General features: G+C 46.0%; 1 pseudogene; it reads left to right on the forward strand.

Moving 5' to 3' along the window:
• Nucleotides 1–4,552: 4,552 nt before the first annotated feature.
• Nucleotides 4,553–6,318, forward strand: LOC119344765 (annotated as a pseudogene).
• The last annotated feature ends 83 nt before the right edge of the window (nucleotides 6,319–6,401 follow it).

Raw genomic sequence — 6,401 nt, forward strand, 5'->3', positions numbered from 1 at the left:
CCCCGTGCGCGAAGTCAACCTGATGGTATTTTTATCCTAGGCATGTACTAGGGTCACACCATGTTGATGACAAATTAAAGGGGCCAGAATTGTACTGATAATGCAGATGTGCCAAAGCATATATCTTCCCAAAATCCGATTATCCTACCATCTCAAACCACCCATGTGTAGCCTTGTTTAAGTGATTTGGCAGCCCACATGACTCCTTGTCAAAATTTAGAGGGGTTTTGTGTGGTACAAGAAAACATATTAGGCGTGTTCCTTATGTACTTAACATCTACTATTCATCTCCAATTTCCCCCCTCATCTTTTATTTATCTCTTGACCCAGCTTCCAAGGAGGCAGAGATTTACATGTCTGATGTTTGGCACTCCTAATCGTCCATATTTTTATTTCATACAAACTAAGTTCCAATTGGAAATGTATAATTTTCTATTTCCTTCAAAGTCACTCCAAAGGCACTGAGCTAGTTGGCTATTTATTAGCTTCGAAGCCCACTTGGGGAACTTTTTGGGCCATCTTATCTGACAAATAGACCCAACGACATTGTCAGATCAAACTCCGGATTAATCCTACATGACCACATTATAGATCAACCCTACTATAGGTCCACTATCGAGTCACGGGCTTGCAGCACAACCTCAATCAAAAGTGCTTTAGCTTGTTGTACCTTGTTACAGCGCCGCCGTCTCAGCACCTTCCGGAAAACCTGCAGCAACATCTCAAAAATATTTGTTTTGAAAGTTGTCGATAGAACTTGAAGAGCTTGCCAACAAAGAGGACCACACGAGTCCTAGTATCAGGTGACACTTAGTGTTTAATGGATCCGAATAGCAATTAGTGTTTAGTGGGTCCGACAAAATAATAGCTTTTATTAAAAATATATATTAAATGTATGTATCTACCGTATAATAAATAAATAGGACATCAAATGAGCTCTGAATTAGATGAAATTTTAGGTGTAGCCTCTCTAGGCTATAATGAGACCACACAGAAAATAATCAAACCATTTGGAGAATTTTTAATTTTTGTTTGAAATTAAATTACAAAAATGACATAAATGTGATTTGAACTAGGGCTGTGTGCAAGACTTGTGCAAAAATTGTGAAATATTTTCTGGGGCTTTCAAATATTGTACAAAGTCCATGTGAAAAGTTGGGACTCTTATCTTAATGTACAAGGACAAAAGGGAAAATGGTTTTGGTAAAACCCAAATAAATTAAACGGTAAAATAATTTGCTTTTATGTGTTTGATATTTTTGTTATGCGTGTTGAGAATAATGCATAGTGAAATGATGGCATCATGTCATGATGATGCAAAATAAAATAACAGACATTTATTTTAGTTAAGGAATTAGTCTATTCTATTACAACCATCTAAAAAATTTCTCTATGGATGGCGCATTAGCTGCAAAAGTACCCTTCTACTCCCGAGCTCAAATAGCTCGAGATGAACAGTAAATTCTAAAACCAAAAAAATCTCAAAGTTTTTTGGTGCAAACTTTCACAAATGTTCTCAGTGCATGGAAATTTTCAGCTCGAAACAACACTTGTAGAACGCGTGGCAAAAGAAAAAAAAATCAGCACCCCAAAATGCTTTCAAAAATATCATTTTTGGAGATTCGATTTTGTTTTTTACCACGACTTCTAGGATTGTTGTTTTATAATAATTTTTTGCAAGCACATTTGTCAAAGTTTGCACTAAAAAAACAGTTTTTTTTTTATTTTTTTGTACTATTTTTTTGATTTTACTGTTTATCAGGGTGTATTTGAGCTCGGGTGTAGATACTTCGTGTCCCATTAGCTGAGAAAATAACTAGCCCTCTTCTAGCGCAACAAAACTCAATCTTCCTTTCATGTACGTGCATGACTTTAATGTAAAACTGGTAACTCCTTCAAGGTTGACTATGAATCGACTCCTACGCACGGTAGCTCGTGGGAGCGGGCAACACATGCTCGAAGGCGCTCCTATAGGTCCAAGGTTGCCAGAATCATGATTTAGAATCGGATAGGAACTCCGATGGTAGGATTGCAAATCATAGAAGCTGAACTATCATCATCGTAGAAACGTAGATTCCATGAACTAGAATCGCAAAATTGGATGGGTTAATTTGGATCGTAAAATCGTATAATAGAATCGCGATTCTCACAACCTTGGATAGGTCTATTGGCTACCGCATGCAAGCGCATTTTTCTTAGACAAACTCTAGCAAAGTAGTCATATTTGGAGCCTCTATATCCATAGCGCGCTCCATATGGATTATGGAGGTCACCAAGGAAAATCGCACAAAGTCAGAATCCTCATATTTGTTGCCTCTATAACCATGGGACCCACTCATCTATGGGACATTCCTTTTTTCCCAAGCTTCTTGCAATCCCACGTGAGGTGGGGAGCACCTAAAGTTTCCTTCCCATCACACGGAACGAGAGGTAATTTTCATATGGAGCACGCTCCAAAAGGCAGCCCCGAGACACCATATATGACATGCTAGATATGGAGGGTACTCCATAAAATATAAATGATCCCTGACAAGATGGAAACTTTGCCAGAGGGCCTTTTTGACCAAAGTTTCCATAATAGAGATTATTATGGCGATCGGTCATATATAGCCACTCTCATAGAATTTCTCTTAAAGGTGCCACGTGAGTCTCTCACGTTCTGTGGCATGTAGAACTGGTAACCGACATGTTAGGCTACACATGTTTTCCCACTGCACAATGTGCTTCAGTTGTCTGTCACATGGTGGTGCTGGATTGTGGGTTATGCGGTCTACCCTTAAATTCACCATATTTGTGGTACCGCTAACAATTGCATATTAAGCCGAGAGGGTAGGAACCTATTTATGGACTATATTTGCGCCACAAAAGTACGGATGCCATGAGTTCTGTCATGGATCATGATTAAACACGACAGTTCTATGAGTCTAATATTATAGTCTCTAGCATACCTGTGCGAGTTATGTTCATGATCACTTTGCGTATATGAGATTAAGTTCCAATCCAAGCATGTGGGTCAACACCTTGCAGAACTAACCCTGCAAAACGAACCCAACTCTTCCACCATGATTGTAAACGTATATACATATTAATTTCACTAGAGTCAACCTCAAGTAATTCCTCTATTGTATTCCAGCACAGTTCTCCTCGACACCTCCAGTATTGCTTCCACAAATAAAATTACATCTACATCGGCACCTCAAGTATTACTTGTCGAGTATAATTTTGCATCTATTATTCTCCGTCATGTACATCAATAATATGAACAATCCAAATCGAGTTTAATAAATAATAACCATGTTGAATCAATGTTGGAAGTCACAAAAATACCCCACAAAGGATGCTGTTTTTCTAGTCTTTCTTCGCATGATAGTTTACAAAATTATATAAGTTTGAAATTTCGAAATAATTTTGAAAGTTGAAAGTGTTTTAAAAGAAAATAAAATGAAAGTCAAGATTTCTGAAATTTATTTTTGAAAGTACAAATTTGGAATGCATTTTTTTTGAAATTTCAAAGATCCGGAGCAGACACACCGTCCACGATCTAGCTCACATTGTTGTGGTCGTCCTCCTCTTGCACGCAGCTCCAACAAGTAATCGCTCATGTAGTCACGTCCATGTTGGGCATGCACTAGCTCGCATGTGTCGCCGCGTCATCAGGGAAAGTATCCCGCAACAACGATGGCCACCAGACCATATCCCACACCAATTTGACCACATACCGCATGCGACGCCATGAAAAAACCATGGCACCCATGGGTTTTGCCTCACAGCGTCCTACGGCGATGGGAAGGAGGAGAAGCAGTGGGACGGGTGAATTGCTAGGTTGGGGCGCCAAATCAATGCCTCTTTGATACTCAAAACGCCGGGATAGAAAAAAAAATCAAGGATTGTAGTGACATGTCATCTTGAATCCCGCCGAATTAGAAAACTAGGAGAATTCGGATAAAATAGTGTTTGATGCCACCATAAAAGCAAAGGAAATATACCAAGAGATTTTAGTGGATGCGTATTTTTCTCCAAAATAAAGTGCTAATGAATTCTAAGGAAAATTACTACGCATTTCAATCCTATGAATCGAGTAGCCAACAGAGAAAAAAAATCCTATAAAATTCTTTGAATGAAAGCACTTGCCCTCTCGTATGCTTGGTCTAGTTACGTTCGTTGTCGTCACATGCCGACACTTTCGATCTGCATCTCCTTAAGACTTAAGCAAACAATACCATTTTTGCAAGTGAAAAAAAGGATCACATGTTTTTGGGGGAATCATCTTCTTCCCGGACGAGGACGAATGAGGTGGGACGTGGAGACCGGGACGCGCCCGCTGCCTTCCGAGGCCCGGCTCCTCTAGTCGGCAGCCACCTGCCGACCAACTCATGCAAGCACACGTAGCGCCCCTGCCACGGCGATTCGTCCATCTGACCACCCCTCATTATGGGCTAGTCGGCAGTCACCTGCCCACCCACTCACGAGAGAACACGTCGTGCTTCATCTATCCTCTGACGGCCTATAAATAGTGCCTCGTGGAGCACCTGCTTCACAGTTCACACAACACCACCTGCTCCAAGTAAACACTAAACAGCAGCACTAGTAGATTTCCCGAGTGACAAGTTTGGCGCAGGATGGAGCACCAGGGACACGGCACCGGCGAGAAGAAGAGCATCATGAGCAAGATCAAGGAGAAGCTCTCCAGCAGCCACGGTGATCACCAGCAGGCCGCTGCCACCCACGGGCAGCAGGGACACACCACTACGGGGACGCATGGCACCCCGGCCATCGATGGTGCCTACGGGCAGCACGGACACACCGGAGCCACCGGCACTGGGATGCACGGCGCCGACACGGGCGAGCAGAAGAGCGTCGCGGAGAACATCAATGACAATCTCCCTGTCGGCCATGGGGACCACCAGCAGACTGGTGGCACCGACGGGCAACAGGGACACACCGCCGCGGCGACGCATGGTGCCTCAGCCATCGGCGGCACCTATGGCCAGCAGGGTAACACCGGTATGGGGACACTTGGCGCCCCGGCCGCTGATGGTGCGTACGGGCAGCAGGGACACACTGGGGCCACCGGCACGGCGATGCACGGCGGCGGCACGGGCGAGAAGAAGGGCGTCATGGAGAACATCAATGACAAGCTCCATGGTGGTCATGAGGACCACCAGCAGACTAGTGGCACCTACGGGCAGGAGGGACACACTGATGCGGCGACACATGGCGCCTCAGCCACCAGCGGCACCTATGGGCAGTAGGAAAACACCGGTATGGGGACACATGGCGCCCCTGCCACTGATGGTGCCTACGGGCACCACGGACACACCGGGGCCATCCGGACGGAGATGCACGGCGCCAACACATGCGAGAAGAAGGGCGTCATGGAGAACATCAATGACAAGCTCCCTAGTGGCCATGGGGACCACCAGCAGACTGGTGGCACCTACGGGCAACAGGGATACACCGATGCGGCGACGCATGGCGCCTTACCCACTGGTGGCACCCATGTGCAGCAAGGAAACACTGGTACGGGGACATATGGCGCCCCGGCCACCGATGGTGCCTACGGGCAGCACGGACACACAGGGGCCACTGGCACGAGGATGCACGACACCGACACCGGGGAGAAGAAGGGCATCATGGAGAACATCAACGACAAGCTTCCTAGTGGCGACGAAGACCACCAGCACACCGGTGGCACTTACGGGCAGCAGGGACAAACAGGCACGACAATGCATGGTGCCTCAGCCACGGGCGACACCTATGGCCAGCAGGGACACACCGAAATGTCCGGCACGGGGACGCACGGCATCAGCCAGAAAAAGGACGTGATGGAGGACATCAAGGCCAAGCTCCCAGGTGGCCATGATGATCGCCATCAGACCGGTGACACCTATGGGCAGCATGGACACACCAACACTGCAATACATGTCACCCTTGCCACCGGCGACACCTATGGGCGGCAGGGACACACCAGGATAACCGACATGGGAACATACGGCATCGGCGAGAAGAAGGGCGCCATGGAGAAGACCAAGGAGAAGCTCCCCGGTGGCCACGGTGACCACCAACAGACTGGTGGCACCTACGGGAGCCAGGAAGACACCGAAATGACTGGAATGGGGATGCATAGCACCAAGGCCACAGATGGCACAGATGGTCAGCAGGGACACACCGGAATGACTGGGATGGCGTCACACGACACCGACGAGACGAAGGGTGTCATGGAGAACCTCAAGGGGTGTTAGACTAGGTATATTGTAGATATACGTGTTGTAACACAATACATGTACCTGTACGTTCTTTCTTATATATACATGACAGTCGTACCCGTTTAGGGTATCGAGCATTGTTCCAAACCCTAGCTTTGTCTAACATGGTATCAGACGACGCGTTCGATCCGCGCC

This window comes from Triticum dicoccoides, unplaced genomic scaffold (assembly GCF_002162155.2).
Source record: "Triticum dicoccoides isolate Atlit2015 ecotype Zavitan unplaced genomic scaffold, WEW_v2.0 scaffold18422, whole genome shotgun sequence".
Classification (NCBI taxonomy): domain Eukaryota; kingdom Viridiplantae; phylum Streptophyta; class Magnoliopsida; order Poales; family Poaceae; genus Triticum; species Triticum dicoccoides.